The following is a 24,146-nucleotide window of genomic DNA, read 5'->3' on the forward strand; positions in this document are numbered from 1 at the left end:
GCAGCTTAACCGTGTATACTGACGGAATGAAATTTATCGCAAGCAACATTTAAATCGCTAATATTAGTATATATAATAATATAAATATATAAATATTTTTTTCCAGGTATTATAGACCTCCTTGTTTCATATGAATAATGATGATTTTTGAATGTCTGTTCGGGAGACGTTCATTTCCCAAAACAGTCATGCTGCAGTTAAAATTGGCTTTCGTGTGTGGACGTGTTTTTAAAATGTAAATTGGTATTATTAGTTAGCTATGACATAATTTATGATGCCCAAAGGCTTGTTTGTTGTTTGTCTTGTTCATTGTGAAACTGTGTTTTCTTAAAGGCATGAATCACACTGAAGCCGTAGACTTTAAATGCACGTCCCGCCACTGGAATTGAGAACTGTGTAATTTAGGAAAGTTCACATACTTACTATTTTATTATGTTTATTTGACCCATTATCATTTTACCCTTTATACGGATACTTATATACAGAATATAGAAAGTATAGTCATTTTTAAGTTCATATTTATGAAATTTGCTAAAAAAGTACAAAAAGTTAAAGTTACAGTACTCATTTTTTTTATTATATAGTTGTTATTGTTTGTCTTGTCTGTTGTTTTGTACCCAAAATAAATAGCCCCTCTAGGATTTATAAAGTTAAGTAAATTATTTAATAAATTAAATTAAATGAAATACATAAATGTCAAAGGAATATTTCAGGCTCAATAAAAGTTTTAAAAAGCATTTGTGGCATAATGTTGATTACCACAAAAAATTAATTTGACTCGTTCCTAATTTTCTTTAAAAAAAATTAAACAAATAAAAAAAGGAAATAAGTTTACACTGAGGCATTTACAATGGAATTAAATGGGGCCAATGTTTGAAGGGTTTAAAGAAAGAAATGTGAAGCTTATAATTGTATAAAATCACTTACATTCAATCTGTTAAACTTGTGTATTATTTGGGATGCAAAGTTGTTTTTACAGGCGTTTTAGGATTTATGGAAGCAAATTTCAAATTCGGATATAACTTGAAACAGTAAAGATTAGTAAACTATTTTTCACACTGTAACCCTCCAATGTTCAAGCCAAATCTGCGCCCTTGGATCAGCCACATTATGCTGACTCACTGACAAGCAGCATCTCCTATCAGACATTTTTTCATTGGCTCCAGCTTCCCTTATAACACAACCGGAAGCATATTGCATCAGCAGCGTGGGAGACCCTGGTTTTTCTACTTGGAAACTTGTAATTTAATGTTGTAATGTTAAAATGTTGTAATCTAAATCACGTTTGTCATCTGGCGCCCGAAAATGAAGCCCAATGTGCACACGTGCCCATACACACAACAACACTTGGGGCAATGTTTAGAATTTCGGCTAAGCACAGAGCGATTTTACCTAAAGAAAAGTCAACCTACTGTTTCCAATTTTACAATGAGATCAGTCTGATTGTAAGCCATATTTCTGCTTCTTTTTAAGAAAAGGAGGGACAAGTTGAAATGTATTTTCTGTAGTAATCAACATTACGCAATAATTGCTGTTGATTATTACATCAAATTCCCCCTCTAAAAAAAAACAAAAAACATTTTTTTTTTTTATGAATACAAAACAAAAAACATATATATATTTTTTTTAAATATGCCACAAAAAATGTCTTGTTAAACATCACATGTCTAAAATTCAAATAAACAAACTTCAGATCCAAATACTTTAGCTCCATTGTATTTGTAAATGTTCAAATGTATCGCCTTAAGCAGGCTTGGGCAGAATACTTAAAGAAAGTATTCTGGGCTCAATACTAAATACTCTCTCTTAAATGTATTCAGTAATGTATTCCGATACATCTCATAAAAAAAATTTAATATTCACATCTCACAGAATACAGTTCTACATTTCTGTAGAACTGTGATGATGATGATAAATGATCAGCCGTACAGCTATACACAGCATTCATGCAAGGCTCTCTCTGAGTTTAACCCATGCTGCATTAATGCCGAGGCATTGTGTGCAGCCCAGCGGTGCGGCGAGGCATCATCAAAGCATGGCGGCCCGTCCCAGAGCTGCAGTCCCCGGTTTCCTGGCGCCAGGGGCCGTCCGGCCACAGAGCTCTCCCAGCGGCCGGCTGAAGGGTGTGAAATCAGCATGATTAATAATTACAATTATTTGCAAATGTGCCAGCTGCTCTCGCACAGAGGATACCTTTGATTTATGATGCTGTAAAAGCCGCAAGCTATTGTGCTGTCCGGTAGTGGGGGACATTTATAGTAAACCACCCTTACAAAGTATGATTTTATCTTCTTTAACAGTGTCTTATGCATCCAGCTTTCAGGACTTTACCCCGTTCACCTCATGAGAGTCACACACACACACTTACACACACTTCTTACCTATTCCAGGGAGTCTTTCTTTTTAAACAAAAGCATCTTTTCTCTGCAGATAGGAGACGTGATGCTATTGTGTGTGCTGTTGTTCATAGGAAAATTTGATGTTGTTTGATGCAGACAGTTTCATGTGGCTTCAAATGAATATGCATCAACACCTATTGACAATAAATTGAGCTTCTCCTACTGTATAAGTCTATTTCACATGTAACAATATTTCAGTATTAATTAAGGTGTTGATTTAAAATGTTTATTCAGTGTGATCAATTACATAAAATATTTTTTTTAATTAACACAATTACTCATGTCCCCTGACCAGACATACATTCCATAATAAGGAATTTTCCTCCCAAAGTGGCCATTCAAGCTAGAAGTACCACCTTCATGTTTTTACAAGTTCCAGTCAGCAGGGGGAAGTCAGTGCAACTCCAGCTGTATAGGCAAAAAAATGCGGTTTAAATATGGCTGCACAGCACACAACCGAGAGCAGGGGTCTCGAAGATGCATTTTTTTTTAAGTTTCATACTACAATTTACTAGCGCAGCATCCTAAAAACATGGCGTTTATGGTTAGACATGATGAAAAGCTGTGAAACGCAACACTACAACAGTGACACATTTCCAAAGTGTCTGTCTGATGCATGCGTACATAGTATGCACAGACCAGAATAAATAGTATTCAGAATGCAAGAATGAGTTTTGTGAGAACAGCCCTTGGATAGATTGACAAACTTGATTGTATCGATGTATCCATCACTGTGGACTATAGGCCAATTATGCTTCTATTCAATGATATCAAAATAAAGCAAAAAAATATATAGACCTTTAAAGCCACATTTCGAATTGTCTAATCAATTCTTTGCTTGTCTTCCACAAAAATTAATTTTAATTATTTGAATGATTGTACTTATTATATATTATATAAAAAATGTGTATATTGTATATAGAATTATCTTAACTTGGGGTATCAAAATGTTATTAATTGCAAGTAATTATTCGGCATCTCGTAATTAATTAAAAGTTTCAATTAATTAACTGACATCCGTAGTATTAAAATTGATACTGATACATTCAAATATGTATTTTATGTATTTTTCCATACATGAGGAAGTCGCATGTTAAGACAATATTTATATATTTATAAAGTTATTTAGTTTTTTCACTTTATTTCATTCAGTATTGTTAGGAATTCCTTGTCTTGTTTCACTGTTGCCCTCGTCTGCCATTTTTGTCACCTTTGCATTCCTTAGTTTTCACTTTTGTCCCTTGTGTAGCCCCTTAGTCTCTTTGTTAGCCTTCGTGTTCACTTGTCATTGTTAAAGAACTACACTTCCCAGAATCCACCTGCCATAATCACTGCCATTTTGTTCATTGTTCTCACCTGTATCTTATTCAGTCATCACTAACTGTGTATTTAAGCCCTGCTTTTTGTTCACTCCTTGTCGTTCGTTGAATGTTGTTGTTAGCCTGGTATGTGTTCCCTGCCCGTGTTTTCTAGTTTTATGTTTTATTTCCCCATTGAGGGTTTTTCCTTTGTTCCCGTGTTTTGTGTACCCGCCTTGTTTATTTTTCTAATAAAGTTTAAACTGCTTTTGGATCCGCATCTCCTCGTCTGCTTCGCTGCCTCCATTCATAACAGAACGAACGGCCAACATGGATCCAGCGGTTTTACGAGCAAGCTGCCGTCTGCTCAGCCTCATGCAGGGAAACCGTCCGGTGGAGGACCACATCCACGATTTCCTCGCGATTGCGAGTGGCCCTAGTGGCGTTTTTTCGGACTAACCTGAATTGTGCGCTCCAGGAGCGGTTACCACCGACGACCACGAGTCGGCGTTAACTGTGGGCGCCATCGAGGAGAACTCTGCCACTCCTCCCACAGTAATAACCCTCCACTCGCCCGTGGTTCGTCCCTTCACGCCTGCCTTGGTCAGTGAGCCTGCACGGTCCACTTCGTCTGCCCAGCGGAGTAGGACAAGAGGAAAGGCTTCTGCTCCCCAGTCTCCGCCTGCCACGGCCAGCGAGCCAGAGCCCACAGCCAGCGAGCCAGAGCCCACGCCTGCCACGGCCAGCGAGCCAGAGCCCTCGCCTGCCACGGCCAGCGAGCCAGAGCCCTCGCCTGCCACGGCCAGCGAGCCAGAGCCCTCGCCTGCCACGGCCAGCGAGCCAGAGCCCTCGCCTGCCACGGCCAGCGAGCCAGAGCCCTCGCCTGCCACGGCCAGCGAGCCAGAGCCCTCGCCTGCCCGCGACCCAGCGAGCCAGAGCCCCTCGCCTGCCCGCGGCCCAGCGAGCCAGAGCCCTCGCCTGCCCGGTCCAGCGAGCCAGAGCCCTCGCCTGCCCGGTCTGCGAGCCAGAGCCCTCGCCTGCCCGGTCTGCGAGCCAGAGCCCTCGCCTGCCCCGGTCTGCGAGCCAGAGCCCTCGCCTGCCCCGGTCTGCGAGCCAGAGCCCTCGACTGCCCCGGTCAGCTAACCCAAGCCAGCGCATACCACAGTCAGCGAGCCAGTGCCTGTCGCCTCAGAGGTCAGCGAGCCAGTGCCTGTCGCCTTGGTCATCCCTGAGCCAGCGCCTGTAGCCTCGACCGTCCCTGAGCCAGCGCCTGTAGCCTCGACCGTCCCTGAGCCAGCGCCTGTAGCCTCGACCGTCCCTGAGCCAGCGCCTGTAGCCTCGACCGTCCCTGAGCCAGCGCCTGTAGCCTCGACCGTCCCTGAGCCAGCGCCTGTAGCCTCGACCGTCCCTGAGCCAGCGCCTGTAGCCTCGACCGATCCCTGAGCCAGCGCCTGTAGCCTCGACCATCCCTGAGCCAGCGCCTGTAGCCTCGACCGTCCCTGAGCCAGCGCCTGTAGCCTCGACCGTCCCTGAGCCAGCGCCTGTAGCCTCGACCGTCCCTGAACCAGCGCCTGTAGCCTCGACCGTTCCCAGGCCAATGCCAATAGCAGGACTGACCAAAAGCCAGCGCCAATGGTCATGCCCGTCCTAGAGCCTGCGCCCCTCAAGCCTCCCGAGCTTCCCAGAGCTCCGCCTCCCAAGCTTTCCAGAGCTCCGCCTCCCAAGCTTTCCAGAGCTCTGCCTTCCGAGCCTCCCGAGCTTTCCAGAGCTCCGCCTCCCGTGCTTTCCAGAGCTCCGCCTCCCGAGCTTTCCAGAGCTCCGCCTCCCAAGCTTTCCAGAGCTCTGCCTTCCGAGCCTCCCGAGCTTTCCAGAGCTCCGCCTCCCGAGCTTTCCAGAGCTCCGCCTCCCGAGCTTTCCAGAGCTCCGCCTCCTGAGCTTTCCAGAGCTCCGCCTCCCGAGCCTCCTAGAGCTCCACCTTCCGAGCTTTCCAGAGCTCCGCCTCTCGAGCCTCCCAGGGCTCCGCCTCTCAAGCCTCCCAGGGCTCCGCCTCTCAAGCCTCTCCAGCCTCCCAGGGCTCCGCCTCTCGAGTCTTCCAGGGCTCCTCTTGAGCCTCCCAGTGCTCCGCCTCTCAAGTCTCTCGAGCCTCCCAGTGCTCCGTCTCTCAAGTCTCTCGAGCCTCCCAGTGCTCCGCCTCTCAAGTCTCTCGAGCCTCCCAGGGCTCCGCCCCTCAAGTCTCTCGAGCCTCCCAGGGCTCCACCCCTCAAGTCTCTCGAGCCTCCCAGGGCTCCACCCCTCAAGTCTCTTGAGCCTCCCAGGGCTCCACCCCTCAAGTCTCTTGAGCCTTCCAGGGCTCCGCCTCTCAAGCCTCTCGAGCCTTCCAGGGCTCCGCCTCTCAAGTCTCCTGAGCCAACCAGGGCTCCTCCTCCCAAGCCTCCTAGGGCTCCGCCTCCCAGGGCTCCATCTCTCAAGTCGCTCGAGTCTGCCAGGCTCCTCCTCCCGAGATTCCCAGGGCTCCGCCTCTCGAGCCTCCCTCTGCTCTGCCTCCTGAGCCTCCCACGGCTCCGCTCCCTGAGCCTCCCGAGCTTTCCATGGTTCCTCCTCCCTCGGCTCTGCCTCCTGAGCCTCCCACGGCTCCGCCCCCTGAGGCCTCTGAGCCTCCCTCAGCTCCACCTCCAGAGCCTCCCTCAGCTCCACCTCCAGAGCCTCCCTCAGCTGAGCCTCCTACGGCTCCGCCTCCTACTGCTCCGCCTCCTGAGCCTCCTACGGCTCCGCCTCCCGAGCCTCCTGCGGCTCCGCCTCCCGAGCCTCCTACGGCTCCGCCTCCCGAGCCTCTCGAGCCTCCTGCAGCTCCGCCTCTCGAGCCTCCTGCGGCTCCGCCTCTCGAGCCTCCTACGGCTTCACCTCCAGAGCCTCCTACGGCTCCGCCGCCAGAGCCTTCCATGTCACCGCCTCTAGGGCCTCCTCCCAGGGGTCCTGACCCTGTCCCTGACCTGTGGCCTCCTCCCAGGCCTTCTGACCCTGTCCCTGACCTGTGGCCTCCTCCCAGGCCTTCTGACCCTGTTCCCGTCCTGTGGCCTCCTCCCAGGCCTCCTGACCCAGTCCCTGTCCTGTGGCCTCCTCCCAGGCCTCCTGACCCAGTCCCTGTCCTGTGGCCTCCTCCCAGGCCTCCTGAACCAGTTCCAGTCCTGTGGCCTCCTCCCAGGCCTCCTGACCCGGTCCCTGTCCTGTGGCCTCCTCCCAGGCCTCCTGACCCAGTCCCTGTCCTGTGGCCTCCTCCCAGGCCTCCTGACCCAGTCCCTGTCCTGTGGCCTCCTCCCAGGCCTCCTGACCCAGTTCCAGTCCTGTGGCCTCCTCCCAGGCCTCCTGACCCGGTCCCTGTCCTGTGGCCTCCTCCCAGGCCTTCTGACCCTGTTCCCGTCCTGTGGCCTCCTCCCAGGCCTCCTGACCCAGTCCCTGTCCTGTGGCCTCCTCCCAGGCCTCCTGACCCAGTCCCTGTCCTGTGGCCTCCTCCCAGGCCTCCTGACCCTGTCCCTGTCCTGTGGCCTCCTCCCAGGCCTCCTGACCCAGTCCCTGTCCTGTGGCCTCCTCCCAGGCCTCCTGACCCTGTTCCCGTCCTGTGGCCTTCCCCCAGGCCTCCTGACCCGGTCCCTGTCCTGTGGCCTCCTCCCAGGCCTCCTGACCCAGTCCCTGTCCTGTGGCCTCCTCCCAGGCCTCCTGACCCTGTCCCTGTCCTGTGGCTTCCTCCCAGGCCTCCTGACCCAGTCCCTGTCCTGTGGCCTCCTCCCAGGCCTCCTGACCCTGTTCCCGTCCTGTGACCTTCCCCCAGGCCTCCTGACCCGGTCCCTGTCCTGTGGCCTCCTCCCAGGCCTCCTGACCCAGTCCCTGTCCTGTGGCCTCCTCCCAGGCCTCCTGACCCAGTCCCTGTCCTGTGGCCTCCTCCCAGGCCTCCTGACCCTGTTCCTGTCCTGTGGCCTCTTCCCAGGCCCCTGACCCAGTCCCTGTCCAGTGGCCTCCTCCCAGGTTCCCCAAACCTGTCCTTGCCCGGTGGCCAGCTCCCAAACCACCTGAACCTGTCCTTGCCCTTTGTGCCCCCTTGAACTTCCTATCTGCCCCTCGTTGCCCCCTGGACTTCCTGCCTGCCCTCTGTGCCCCCTTGGACTTCCTGCCTGCTTTCTGTGCCCCCTGGACTGTCTATCTGCCCCTCGTTGCCCCCTGGACTGTCTGTCTGCCCCTCGTTGCCCCCTGGACTGCCTGTCTGCCCGTTGTTGCCCCCTTGGTCTGTCTGCCCACCTCAAGCTCCCCCCCAGTCATGGACATTTTTTGTTTTGTTTTATGTTACTGTGATCGTCTGGAATCCGATCCTTGAGGAGGGGCTATGTTAGGAATTCCTTGTCTTGTTTCACTGTTGCCCTCTGTCTGCCATTTTTGTCACCTTTGCATTCCTTAGTTTTCACTTTTGTCCCTTGTGTAGCCCCTTAGTCTCTTTGTTAGCCTTCGTGTTCACTTGTCATTGTTAAAGAACTACACTTCCCAGAATCCACCTGCCATCATCACTGCCATTTTGTTCATTGTTCTCACCTGTGTCTTATTCAGTCATCACTCACTGTGTATTTAAGCCCTGCTTTTTGTTCACTCCTTGTCATTCGTTGAATGTTGTTGTTAGCCTGGTATGTGTTCCCTGCCAGTGTTTTCTAGTTTTATGTTTTATTTCCCCATTGAGGGTTTTTCCCTTTGTTCCCGTGTTTTGTGTACCCGCCTTGTTTATTTTTCTAATAAAGTTTAAACTGCTTTTGGATCCGCATCTCCTCGTCTGCTTCGCTGCCTCCATTCATAACAAGTATGTACAGTGGAAGTTAATGATTCACGCTCTATGAAATTAATTGAAATGAAAGTAATTAAATTTAATGTTTTGCTAATTAAATATGTAAAGTGGACCATCTAAAGAAGTATCTTAAAATGTTTGAATATATGTATGTATATGTGATAATTGCATCCTTATCATCAGGAAGTTAATGTTTAAAAATGTAAACATAGTCCACAATGAGGGCTAGTAATATAATATAAAAAGTTGTATTAATATAATATTAAAGCAAGTGGTATTTATTTTAAAGAAAGATAGCACAATCCCACTTTTCAAACATTTCACAAAAAGTATTGTGACACATTGTGTTTGTGATGAACTACCTTTGCGAGGAAACCAATGTGAACTTCATACTGTAAATCCAATAAAAATCATCTTGACACCAGTTTCTAACAATTCAAAAAAATATTTAGAAAAGAGAAAGAATACTTTGTTTGCATGTCACTTGCTTTAACATTCAGTTTCACACAATTGTAATTGTGATTTAAGTGTTCAAATTCATTTGACTATAAATATTTTCTTTAGCTATAGTTTAGTAAGTGTTTGACTGCTTGGCATCTCACCCAGAGAAAATCACACTGAGCTTGAAGAGGCCATACAATCACTGGTTATGTGTCTCTCTGTGGCGAGATCATCCAGCACATCAACATACTCATTAATCACTATATGAGCCATAGCAGATGATTTGCACACAAAGTGAATCTGACAGCGAGAGTCCGTAAACCTGTCCAAAATCCTAATCTGATTACTGTCCCTCCAACATCTGTGCTGTTATGGGGGGTTGCCTTTTGACAGAATGATGAAGACAGACTGTTCATGCGTAAAATAGACACCTAAATCGGTGTTTAGAAAGTTGTCACTCTATTTAATCAGTTTGGTTAATGTTTTGTTTGATGGCAATATTTGGTGGCATATTTGCAATATTATGATCAGGCAAAACCTTGCAACTGTGTATTTTCTATGCCACTAGCATTAACAAATGGATTGCGAAAATAATGACAAATGTCTTTTTTAAACAGAACAAATTTTTTTATCCTTGTTCTAATGTTGATTGATCCAAATTCTTAATGAGTAAGTGTGAGCTCTGTCTTTTAGTTATTTAATTTCTAATAAACACATTATTATATACAGTATACAGTATATCTGTGATTCAGCCGCAGGCTGAGTACCGTAGGTAATCACAGCAGTGCTGATTTAGGGCCATATAGCATGATTGCGAGTGTGATATTGCTTATATACAACAGTTCAATGAACAAGTCAATTTAAAAACAAATTAGGAAAAACTGAGTATGGTCATAAAAACGCATTTGTGCATGGAACTACTTTCTTACGTGACAGATCAGAATCTGCCATTGCTGGTTCAAAACAAATGATGCATCTAAGCCTTCATTAGTAATTCAAAAATGTCTCTTCAGACATTCTGCTTCTAACAAGTTATTGGATAAACAAGTATGGATGTGTGTGTGTGTGTGTGTGTGTGTGTGTGTGAGAGAGAGAGAGAGAGAGAGAGATGTGCAATTACCTGTTGCCACTCCCAAGCTGAGATGCTGTCAGCTTTCTGAAGATCAGCTTTCTCAGTGGAAAAGTAGCCGTCCAAGCATTGGTATTTCTCCCTATTTCGCGGTAGCTGGTGCACAAATGTGTTTCACTAAAGAAACTGCAATGTCCTCCGCCATTTTAAACAGCACGTCCTCTCCAATGTGGAAAGTCCGGGAAGAGATAAGTGGTATTGTAGAATAATCATTTTTTAGATGGTATAATAATCATTCTTAGATATCAAAATACTTATATGAGTTTCTAGGCCTTTGTGTGAGCCAGGAGAGAGCTTATGAGGTTACTAAAAGTGTTGATGCTGCAGAGAACACAAAGAATGGTATACAACCTTGAAATACAGGATGTACTTCTTTAATCAGTTATTATATGAATGGTGTCTTGTATTTTTGCAGCTGGTGTTTTGCTATTTCTGTTAATTAGTAGTATTCTGACATATATCTTTGGTGTATTTCCTTTATGCTGACACGTATCTCTAAAATATATGGTGTGTCTCATTAAAATACAGGATGCACTTCTTACTGAAAACACTTTTAATAAGTTAGATATCTCTTATATGATATGTTTCTGGCATGGTGTTTTACCTTGACGAGTTAAATATCTTTGGAGCTTGTATTTTCTTTCATTAATCAAATGATACTGTGTATGAACAAACAAGGCCGCCTCATTATGAGGGTACACTGAAATGTAGGGCAAAGGTAAAAGGTATGTGATGGGGACATGGCTGTTTGTCTCATACACAGGTGTTTCTAAAATTGATGCACTTTTACCATGAACTATGACTTATGTCAAAAATAAGTGGAGTTACCAGTTGATGTATGTTTTTTAAAAAATAATTAGATGGGGGATTTTCCACCAATATTTAATTAGTGAGGAAAATAGAACATATTGGTGGCGAAGGAAAGAGACAAGAGTAATTATTCTATTGGTCAGAGATAATGGGCAAGAAGATAACAAAAAGGTATATAACTGAGAACTCAGGAGGATAGAGTCAGAACGGACAGCTGGCCGGTCTCATGTTTGTTGGTGTTCAATAAACTACAATTCTGGCATCTGGAACTCAAGACTCCGAGAGTTTTCTTACAACTTAGAGAGATTCATCGCGATATTCCACGACAGTGGCAGTCTGTTTTGTCTCTTAGCTGTGATGCTGAAGTTGTCAGTTTAAAGCCGTTTAAAACAATTTCCAAGCTTTAGTAGTGTATTAGTAATACAAGCGATCACAGAACACTTATGTATGTAAACACTGACACATGTGGATTCACTTCACGTCACATAACTGGCTCATTTAAACACACAAAAATTATCTTTTGCCACCAACTGCTGGCTACAATATGTAATATTGTAAAAAAAAAAAAAAAAGTAAAGAGACACACATACAGTAGCTCTTAACACATCTGCACTGCTCCTACATTTACACACACACACACACACACACACACACACACACACACACACACACACACACACACACACACACACACACATCCATACTTGTTTATCCAATAACTTGTTAGAAGCATGTGAATTACTAATGAAGGCTTAGATGCATCATTTGTTTTGAACCAGCAATGGCAGATTCTGATCTGTCACGTAAGAACAAACAAATATATATACTGTACATATTAGTACTGTCAGTAGATTTTTTATTTTTTTAATCACGATTAATTGCATAATTTGATGTAGTTTATCGCGAGTATTCGCACATTTTGAAAGTGCTGAAATTTGACACTATAAATAGTTATTTTCTTGTCAAAATGTATTTATTCCCATTTTAGGGAGAAAGCAATACAAAATGTGTCATATTCCCTGTTGTCTTTTAGTTTTGTGCTTTTATGTTGAAGTTCTTGTTCAGTTCCTGTTTCCTGTTAGGTTTTTGTAGTTCTTTGTAGTTTCATTTTATGATTGGTTTTCCCCTGATTATTTCTCATTCCCTGATTGTTTCCCCAGGTGTTCCTTGTTTCCCCTTGTGTATTTAAGCCCTTGTTTCCCCAGTTTATTTGTTAGTTCTTGCAAGTTTTGTTATGCTCTGGGCTAGGTTCCCTGTGTTTTTCTTTATTCTGAGTTTTCTTTTTATTTTAATAAAGCTGCACATAGATCCTCATTCTTTGCCTGCCTCGTCACAATATGTAACAATATAATGCTTTATTAAAAAAGCCTTCCACAATATAAAGATTGAAATGCACTAAAAATATCTCAAAGTGCACAATATAAATATATATTTTTGTAAATATTTTTAAGTATAAATATATATTTAGTAAAGTCAGGGCTTCTCAGGACTGGAGATGTTTATAGATTATGTTTTAACTGTATGAAGGCCTGCTCACAGTCTTCCATCCAGGTCACCTGATTCTTGACTGCTTTGGTGGTCAGGTTAGTCAGGGGTACTGCTAAGCTGGAGCACTGAGGTATGAAACATCTGTCTATCAACTAGTCCTAGGAAAGATTGAATGTCCTTCTTGGTGCGGGGTCTAGGACAGTTGCTTACCGCTTCGACCTTGTCAATTTGGGGTCTCACCTCGCCGTTTCCAAGCTGGAACCCCAGGTAACGGGTCTCTTGCCTCGCCCACTCACATTTAGACACATTCAGCATCAGGTCAGCCTCACCGATCTTGCTCAGGGCTTGGCGCAAATGTTGGAGGTGATTGTCCCAGGTGTCACTGTAGATTACAACATCATCCACGTAAGCGGCACAGAAGTCCTCGCAGTTTAGGAGAACATGGTCCATGAACCGTAACCCAAATGGCATGTAACCCAAATGGCATAGTCATGAAATGGAATAGGCCTATCGGGGTCCTGAAGGCGGTGCATTTCCTGGACTTGTTCTCCAGTGGAACCTGCCAGTACCCCTTACAGAGGTCCAATGTGGTGATGTTCCTGGCTCTTCCAATCCTCTCAACTAGCTTGCTGATTCTAGGCGTTGGGTATAATTCTGGGCATAAACGAAGCGTTTATGATGCTAAAAAACAGAGAGATGCTCCAAAAGAGTCAGTCTGACAGTAGATAGATGACAATTTAATATAGCAGACAGAACACAAGAACGAGTCCTGTGTGAAGAGGACAGATTGACAAACTCAACTGCCAAATTAATTGCTGTTGACTCAAGCTGAGTCCTGGAATCAAGATGCAATATTCATGACTTGTGACTCATCTCAGACTCGAACACTAATGACTCGGACTTACTCTTGGACTCGAGCATTGAGGCATTTTACTCAGTGGAGACATCTGCATACATCCCCCAGAGCAGCTCCTGAAGAACGCAACAGCACATGAAGATTAACAGCCTCTCAAGAGTTCTGATGCGAGTGGCATCTGCAGAGGCTTGCATAAACTCTTGCTAAAAAAGAAATGAGGTATTAACTTATCAAATCTAAACTTTGATAGTGAACACAAGGTACTCCGGTTAATGTTTTCAGTGATTGTATAATGGTAAAATGTTCCTGGTCATTGTGGGTTCATTCATGCATGCAGGGTTAATCACATGCAGTGACAGTGAGGAGGAAACGCCCACTTTTCTCTATTTCTGTGAAGATGATAAAATGAAGAAACAGAATCTCAAAGGTCTTCCTTCATGAGAAATAAGGGCTCGTGGTTTTAAACAGAGAGAAAACTTACCCTTTTGAAATTTAACTATGGTTTTACTATAGCAATATTGTTGTAGCCGTGTTTTTGGTGCAAACCATAGTTTTGATGCAATTTACCATGGTCTTACTACAGAAATATAGTGTTATTATAGTATGGTTTTACTACAGTAATACAGTATTGTAACAGACAGAATGAGTGCAGATGCACCATAAAGCAAAGCCGGGCCGGACTGTGACAGGTGAAACCGACGAAAGCCACCGATAGAACAGCACTTAAGACTTCTCTGGTGCTGGGATGCTGCACCCCAGGCTAAGGGAAGCTGCCAATCATGAGCGAACACCTGCAGGCTGCCCTGTTCTACCTGACATCAGTTTGCAGATGAGGCAGTCCCTCAGGTGGAAGCACAGAACACTTGCCATTAATCATTGCATAAACCCTGCCCAGAGGGAGAACCCAAGGTTAGCCATCATTTGGAGCTGAATTGAGTGAAAAATATCTCTGGCAAAGGATGACTGTGTCGTCGTTCCCAGAGGGCCCCCGCTAAGAGTGAGAACAGCTCTATCCAAGCAGCTAAGTAAACTGTCAGTTAGTTAAAGACGTCATAATTCATTTAGCCTAATAAATCCAAGAGTGATCACAGGCTTGTCTGTTTACTCTCTGATTGTAGCGCATTTATCTTTATTTTCTTACATGCCTTTTGACAGTACTGCCTATCAGCTAATCTCATATGATCTACATCTTTCCTTTGGCCTGCGTTCATATTATGACAAAAAGAAAACAGACATTTAAAAAAAATAACAAATGGGTAGTTCATGCAGTTGATGTTCTTCAAGAGTTTAGGTTAAAATACTGTATATGTATTAATGAGACAAAGTGTATATTTTAGTAGTAGCATAATATGTTGTAATTATTGCTTTTCAACATTTCAATCACCTTTTTGCCTTCAATATTTCATTTTAAACTGTCTTGCAACAAATACATTTTTAAAAGTACAAATGTTCCATGTACTCTATCAGTTAATATGAGACAATAAAGAAGCATGCATAATAATAAATAATGAAGTCAACAAATGGTCAGTGAAAGGAGGTGTTTAACCTTCAGAAAATGTTAATGGTCAAATTTAGGAGGTCAAATTAAATGTTACAGTACATTTTTTATTTTACAATTAGATTTATTTATGTATAGTTGAAGTCAGAAGTTTACACACACATTAGCCAAATACATTTAAACCCCATTTTTTCACAATTCTTGACATTTTAACATAGAAAACATTCCATGTCTTGTCAGTTAGGATCACTACTTTATTTTAAGAATGTGAAATGTCACAATAATAGTGAAGAGAATGATTTATTTCAGCTTTTATTTCTTTCATCACATTCCCAGTGGGTCAGACGTTTCCCACACAATTTGTTAGTATTTGGTAGCATTGCCTTTAAATTGCTTAACTTGGGTCAAATGTTTTGGGTAACCTTCCACAAGCTTCTCACAATAAGTTGCTGGAATTTTGGTCCATTCCTCCAGACAGAACTGGTGTAACTGAGTCAGGTTTGTAGGCTTCCTTCCTCGCACCCACTTTTTCAGTTCTGCCCACAAATGTTCTATCAGATTGAGGTCAGGGCTTTATGATGGTCACTCCAATACCTTGACATTGTTATCCTTAAGCCATTTTGCCACAATTATGGAAGTATGCTTGGGGTCATTGTCCATTTGGAAGACCCATTTGCAACCAAGTTTTACATTCATGATGGATGTCTTGAGATGTTGCTTCAATATCAACATGCCCTGAAAGGCTGCTTAGCTAGGAAGCCACTGCTCCAAAACTAGACAGTTTGCAAGTGCACATGGGGACAAAGATCTTACTATTTGGAGAAATTTCCTCCTTCAACAAAAATGTTACTGTTTGGCCATAATGACCATGCTTCACGGTTGGGGTGGTGTTCTTCGGCTTGCAAGCCTCACCCTTTTTCCTCCAAACATAACGATGGTCATTATGGCCAAACAGAAACATTTTTGTTGAAGGAGGAAATTTCTCCAAATAGTAAGATCTTTGTCCCCATGTGCACTTGCAAACTGTCTGGTTTTGGAGCAGTGGCTTCCCAGCTAAGCAGCCTTTCAGGGCATGTTGATATAGGAAACATTTTACTGTGGATATAGATACTTGTCTACCTGTTTCCTCCAGCATCTTCACAAGGTCCTTTGCTGTTGTTCTGGGATTGAATTGCACTTTTCGCATCAAACTACATGGTCATATGATGTTTAAACTTGCGTACGTTTGTTTGTAGAGATGAATGTTGTACCTTCAGGCATTTGGAAATTGCTCCCATGGATGAACCAGACATGTGGAGGTCTTGGCTGATTTCTTTTGATTTACCCATGATGTCAAGCAAAGATGCACTGAGTTTGAAGGTAGGCCTTAAAATAAATCCACAGGTATACCTCCAATTGACCTAATTGAAGCTAATTGGCTAAGTGCCGAAAGGCTTGACATAATTTTCTGTTATTTTCCAAGCTGCTTAAAGGCACAGTTAACTTAGTGAATGTAAATTTCTGACCCACAGGAATTGTGATATAGTCAATTAAAAGTAAAATAATCGGTCTCCAAACAATTATTGGAAAACTTACTCGTGTCATGCACAAAGTAGATGTCCTTAATGACTTTCCAAAACTATAGTTTGCTAATATGAAATCTGTGAAGTGGTTAAAAAAATTTGTTTTGATGACATCAACCTGTGTAAGTCAACTTCTGACTTGAACTGTAAGCCTGTTACCAACATTTTGCACATTTATAATTACAGTTTAAATGTGTGTGATCTTCTGATTTTCAAACAATACAAATTTAAAAACATAAAAATTAAACATTGAACAAAATTAAACAACATTTATTAATTTTATGAAAAGTTTATAAAAGAATAATAATAGTAGTAGTAATTATTATTATTATTATTTACAAAAATATTTTTACAATCAATATTAATAATAATAATAATGATGATATTAAATATAGCTGCAAGCAGCAATTATGGGTCCAAGCACCAACATGTCACCCACTGCACAACCCAAAGATCTTACAGAACAAGCACAGATCACATTGCTCCAGGACAGATTTGAAACCACGACTTTATCCACTGCACCACACAGCATTGCCAGTAAACCAAGGGACATACCAAGCTTAGAGGAATCACAGCTGAGCACAGCTGTTCCCGTGCCTATTTTAGAGTCAGTACAAAAGTGTGAATTCTTTTTAAACAATAGATTGTACTGTCTCCAAACATTTAAGGTATCCCCAGGACATAATGTCAAAGATGTATAACAATTTTCTTTTACATTCTACAATGCATTTAAAAGATGTACACTACCGGTCAAAACTTATATTTTAGCATCTTCAGAGTAGTCACCCTTTGCCTAGAATCTGCAGACATGAACTCTTGACATTTTCTCAAGCAACTTCTTCAGGTATCAACGTGGGATGCTTTTTAAACAGTGTTGAAGGAGTTTCCATCTATGTTGGGCACTTATTGGCTGCTTTTCTTTATTATTTGGTCCAAATCATCAATTTCAAAAACTTTTTTTTTTTTATAAACATTTTAGTTATATAATTAAATAACTGAATATGGTGTTACAATTATATTGTTGTCTACAAAACAAATAAAACTAATTTAAGCATAAGCCTTAAGATCAAATGTTTTGACCGGTAGTGTATATCCATTTTAAACAAAACATATAGATCAGAAGAACAATAAAAATGGAAAAAGAATAAAAAGAATTCCTGCAAGCAGAAATCAGTGACAAGCCTTGAAACCATTCAGTAGGCTTGTACAACAGACATCAATCCAAATTAATTGTTTAGGTAGGGATTTGAACCCAGGACCTTTTTAGCTATAAAGCAATGCATGAACACACTGAGCCACTTAGATAACATGCTCAATGAGAGACAAAGAGACATTGCAAGGTTAGATTCATCTTTTGAACTATATGTGGCACTGTCTCAAAACTGCTCAGGTATCCTCAGGATGATGCATTCCAAATTTCTTTTAAATCTGATAATGCTTTAAAAAGATGTGAAAGTTTGAAATAAGTTAAACTTTTAAACTGTAAATATTATTATCCAAGATGGAAGCTACTGTAATAGGTAGAGCTATAATGTATGCATAAGGTAAAACAATAAGAGGAGAGTAATCAGATAAAAAATAATGGTGTCTAGAAAAAACGGTTCAAAAGATACACAAATGAAAAGTGCATATTTGAACTGGTGGTGACACTATTGAGTTTGTCCAAAAGGTTCCAAATTTGCTAAGGTGACTATTCATGGCCACATGGACTATTCAGTGTGCCAAATTTAATACATTTCCTACAAATGGTTCTATTGGCTGCCATAGACTCCCATTGGTACTAATAATAGTAATAATAATTATAAACACTAACAGAATTGCAAATAATAGGGTTGCAAATGTATCCTAAATTAAGCTAACACTCATTAGGGGCTAGCTAATTTGGGACCAAATGTTGATTCATAGTTTTTGATTAATAACTACAAACAAGAAAATTATATTCCACCAATTCTGTAGGAAGGGTCCAAATGATGTTTTGAGTGTCACAAGTTTAAGGAAAGTTCCATTGTTTGTAATAAGACGGAAATAATGCAGGAACAGGGTTGTGCAAAGCAACATTTTAAATTTTTGGTAATTAAAATGAGTTATATATATAAAAAAAGATTACTACAATAAATTAAATATTAGTTTAACAAATATGTTCAATGAACATTTGTAGGATTTTACAAGCATCTTATGTGTTTAAAATAACCTATTTTTCATGAAAGTTTAATTTGTGGAATGTGTTAACTATCCATAGCTTGTTTTTTTTTTGCTGGGAACTTTGCTCTTTACAAAGCTGTTTCAGTCTTAAATTTACAACCTCTATTATACAGGTATATATTGATCTGCAGCAAATGCACGTCAACGTTTGTTGTATGTTATTGGAGGCTGCAAATGAACACATCATCTTATTATTAACAAGAAAGACAAAAGTATTTTTTTTATTCTAATTGATCTTGATGACAGAAATACATTGGACTCAATAGAGTGAAGTAGGCCTACTGTAAGTATGTTCTGTGATGTTTCCAAATGCACTAAAGAGGCCGTCATGATTCTAGCTGCTGTCACCTTGATGCGCACCTCAGGGGATCTGAGCACAGGCTGTTCTCCATGCAAGCGGATTAGAGAAAGCAGGAGCAGAGCTGTCTGTGCACGTGATTTATGAGTGTGGGGACTGGGCTGCTCAATGGCAGACCCTGCTGTATTGACACTTTAGTTATTGTCAACAGTGACAACACCAGGAGCCCTGGGGCAAGTTGTACGAACACTTTACAGTATTCAACATAAGTGCAGCTGAATAGCAGTTCAGCTAATCTGACAGTCCTCTAAAGGGTAAACATTAACATGGGCTAGTTTTGTGTTTCGGGACATTGTTAGTTTGCAGTCTTACGCAATTATTAACCTGAAAAACAAAGAACATTGCAATCTTCTTCTTTTATGAGGCTGAAGAAATAATCATGCATTGTTTGTTTGCACTGGGCTTTATTGTGTCTGTATTAGGTTTATTTGTAGTTTCAAGTCAGTACTTGCTTGTATTTGTGAAGCACTTTCCTAACATTCGGAATTGCATGCATGCTGTCTCAAACAGTATGTGAAGCTAAAGCACTTTTTGCCACTTTGAGTAAGTGTGTGTGTGGTAAATGCCTTAAATGTTTATGTAATAAAATGCAAACTTTGTTTCTCAAAAATGCTGGCTATGAAATGGCTTCAAAAAAAGAAAATCCACCTTTTTGAGTGGCCCAGTCAGAGTCCAGAGCTTAACCCAATAGAGATGCTGTGGAGTGACCGCAAGAGAGCTGTTCACACCAGACATCTTAAAATATGACTGATCTGAAGCAGTTCTGTTAGGAAGAATGTTCCAAAACTCCTTCTGAACGTTGCTGCTAATGGAGGATCGACCAGTTATTAAATTCAAGGGTTCACTTACCTTTTCCACAGATCTGTGAATGTTTAATGGGATGTGTTCAATAAAGACCTGGAAGATTATAATTGTTTGTATGTTGTTCGCTAAAGCACATTGTGATTTTTATGAAGGTGAGATCACATTTTCTCCAATTACTGTAGAAAACCAGCTAATTCCAAAGGGTTCACATACTTTTCATTGCCACTGTAGCATGTGCAACTATATTAGCATTTTGTTTTCGCTGATTGTTGTAGCATTATTGTAGTTACTCTCTTGTGTTCTTATTGACACTTGAAACTGACCTGTAGCACATGATTTTCATTTTACCTAATTCCCAAGAAAGTTGCCATTTATGGACCTTATTCACAGTAGCACCATCTTTGATAGTTTGTCATTCCTTCACAAAAAACAAAAAACAATGAGGCTTTGAGGGAGTCATGACCTGCTTTTGGGATTTGAAAAGTTGATACTACAATTCAACATTTTTAACAGAGATATTACTTCATTCCATATTGATTCAAGTGTTTAATCCACCACACATTTATTTTTGCATGTACATATCCCAAATTTAACAGGTGAAACTCGTGCTATGGCTGAAATATTTTTTTTACAGCCTCAGTGGATAATGCAAGTAAACTGTAATATGAAAATAGAATGCACACAATAAAACTGTACACTAAAGACACAAAAAGAGGATTCACTAATGATGTGGATGAAATATATTTTATTAAACTTAAAAAAAATACCAAGAAATATGCAATAGATAGCAATTACAATTATACAAAATTTGTGTGCACTCTTAAAAATGAGTTAAATATATTTTTTATTTGTTTGGCAATTTTTTTGCAACATAATTTCCGTATGGTGGAATATTTCATATTTTCTGTTATTTCATAGTTTTAATTTGTTATGTATTGTGGAATGTAGATGTGTCCAAACTTTGGACTGCTACAACAATGTACTGTACATAAAAAAGTTAATGCGTACCTTAGCATTATGTTTATGGTTTACCAATGCTTTTTTATTTATTATAATTTTTTTTTGTTATATAATTATATCTGCGGTAGTTGCCATGAGACATAGAAATGAGACTAGCTGTATAGAGCTGTCCTGACATTTTGTTCAGTCTCTTTTTATCATGTGTCAGTCGGATTTTATTTGAGCACTTAGTGACAATAGCGGGTCACCATCTCTCTGTCTGATCTCAGAGCTTCTATTGTGGCCGCAAGTTTAATTAATAGGCTGTGGAAGATGAGCGTGGCCTTTGTTTGTCTTCTGTCTGTTTGTTCTCACTCTCCCATAGTCAAGGGCACAACATGGGTGCTCATCTATCAAAGGGGGCATTCCTTTACCTGCCCGCCTTTGATGACCAACTAAAGATCTCACGAGACAATTCATCAGCCGTGGCATACAATGACCCCACCTTGCTGTGTTCTAGTATTGCTACAACCCTTGCTATCATCTTGTGGAATAATTATTAATCTGGCTGGATTGTGTTGTAACTTTATGGTTACGTGGGGTCATCTAGCTGAGGTCATTGAAAGGGGACACAGTGGGAATGGGATGGACCTCTCTGTTTTGAACAAAAAAAGGTGGATTTGGATGCTTACCTCCAGCAGCTTTCTGTGAAGTTAAAAATACAAAACATGTCTTTTATCCCACTATACTGAACAGTGGGTATCCTACAGTATAGTCAGAGTGCACATTTTAAGTCCAAGTAATCTAATATAAAGAATTTCAAATATAGCACTAGAACACTTCCCTGTTGAAATAATAATAATAATACTTCTTAAACTAGCCTGAGCTGGTTTGCTGGTCTTAGCTGGTCTCCCAGGTTGGTCTGGTTTGTAGGTTTTAGAGGGTTTTTAAGAACTTTTCAGCTGGTCAGGCTAGGAACACCAGATGGTACTGGACACAAGCTAGACCATCTTAAACCAGATTAAACCTGCAAACCATATAAGACTGGTTAAGGCTGTGCTAGCTTTTAAATGATAAAACAATAGATGTTCAGCTTGAAATTAAATAAGTATTGTGACAATTCATACCGATCTAATAGTCAATTCGGAAACTGTAGGTTGACCTTTTTTGAGCTAAAGTCAATCCGTGCTGAAATTCGAAGCAGGACCCCAGTGGCTGAAGCAGGATGTGTTTTTGAATGTAAGGGCACGTGTTAGCTACATTTTCCAGCTGAAATACCCCAAAAGGGGCACCAGAAGTGAGTTGTAAAGTAGTTTGTTTTTTAGCTGTAAAGGATGTAATAAATTGAAGAGGAATGCATATTTTATTAACTCTACTCACAAACCCGTACCCCAAACCTAAACCTAACTGTCAGTTGAGTAAAAATGTAATTGTGGCAGGGCGAAGGGTGGTGCCGCACACCTGGCCCCTAATAATTAAAATATTATTTAAGTTGTAATGTCGGTTCTCGCCTCCTCCTTTCCATTAATCCCATTACACTGGTGCCGAAACCCGGGAAGGAGGAGGGATGCACCGTAGTGGAGTTCTCGCTGCTACCATCCACCCCAAAGGAGCAGCCGCGGCTATCTGCCTGGAAGAGGCGGAACGGCCGCTGACCGCGAGGGGAGGAGAGGCTCCCAACCAACTGCCTGGAGCTGTTACCGTTGCCAGGGGCAGGGGAGACCCCTACCATCCATCAAAAACGTGGCGGGGTGTTCCGTTCACCAGGGGTCAGATGACTGCCTCCGATCCTCCCATGGAGACACTCACAGTCGTCACTCATTATGCAAAAGCCATTATATTGGTTTCAACAAAGGACACAAACCCAGGTCTCCCATGCTGCCGACACAACGCACACCTGGTAACCCCACAGGAGAAGGTAAACACATCTGAAACGATACCAAAATGTCTGATGGAATATGCCGCTTGCCAGCAATTCGGTATGATGGGGCGGATGACAGGGTACTGGAACATTCATAGGCAACATGGCAACTTCCCGTGTGATCATGTTGGACAATTTCTGTTTGTAAAATATATAATATGTGAAAATAACGTATTTCTTAGAAACAGTATTTAATTTGGGTCATAAGCCATTTATAAATACCTTATAAATTAGTAATATTTGGTTATAACAGCATGAACAAGTCATTTTTACTATTGACAACTAATAAGCAGTTTATTAATGTGTTATAAATCATTTATATGCAGTTAAATCCACGTTAATAACATTTTTGACTTTCAAGCAAAACTTGCCAAACAGTGAGCCAATACACTTCAAATGTTTAATAACTCCTTTTCAAAAATGTACTTGAATGTGGAAACAAATGAAGAATCTATTAAGCTGCAAATAAAGTTGAGTATGGTTTAATGGTCATCAGGCTTTCTTATGACATATTCTCTAAATAAGCATGAAGGCTACTAAAAAAATGTTTTGCAGAGGACTTTAGGTAACTAGGACTCGTTAAGTTAGGTCACTCAGAGTAGCACCATTCTTTTGATATAAACCTGACAAGGATAGTGACATCACAAGTGAGTTAAGACATTCCAGTAATGAATATAAACACAAAGCGGACTATAGAAAAATGATACATTTGCTCCTTTTAATCTCACTATAATAATCTATTTTTGCTGCATTATGATTTAAATTATGTTATGTTTTTGATTAATATAATACATGCATTTATTAAGCATATATAACATGGAAGTTAATATGCTCACTATTTGACAAGTATTGCATGAAAGTCACAGTTTTTAAGCATATTGATATAACTGCATATAAATGATTTATAAATGGCATTTTTAATGAACACCTTTAAACCCTTAAGAAATGAAACATTAATGTATAGTTTTAACAAAATTGTTTGCAGAAAAATGATACTAAGTTTGATATTTTTTGGTTAATGTAATGACATTCATATATTTTTAAGGGTGGATTAATTACCCAATTGCTTTTAAGGCCACTGTAGTTTCTGTGCCCATGTACATAGATTTAAATCACACATTTTGAAACTTGGCTCCACAACATTTAAACAATTATATAAAGACCCTCTGAGCAACATAACCTGGGAACCAATGGATTAAGTAAGCACATTCCCCTCATAAAAGCTCCACCGGTGAAAAACAAGCCAATTTATGCTGCTCGCTTATTATGACCTGTGAAGGCTTTGTCTGCCACTTCACAAGGCATATTCTAAAGATGTTTAGGTTTTTTTAGAACATAAATCAGGAATTGGTCTCTGCATTCGCTTTAAGAGCCTGCGCTATATCATATTCACCAAGGGCCAGTGCCACTTGTGAATGGTCAGTCTACGACGCAGACACTGGCGGGTGGTCTGGCACATAAGGGTTAAATATGGTTCAATCCGCAGAGCTCTCAAAGCCAGCTGTTGTTAAAAAAGTAAGTTATGTTGCTTCTATATCTCGTTTTGTTGTCAGAAAATGACAAATGTGACAAGGGAACGCATTGCTGTCCTGAAACTGAACTTCATGCATGAATGCTAA

Source organism: Xyrauchen texanus, chromosome 20, assembly GCF_025860055.1.
Source record: "Xyrauchen texanus isolate HMW12.3.18 chromosome 20, RBS_HiC_50CHRs, whole genome shotgun sequence".
NCBI lineage: Eukaryota > Metazoa > Chordata > Actinopteri > Cypriniformes > Catostomidae > Xyrauchen > Xyrauchen texanus.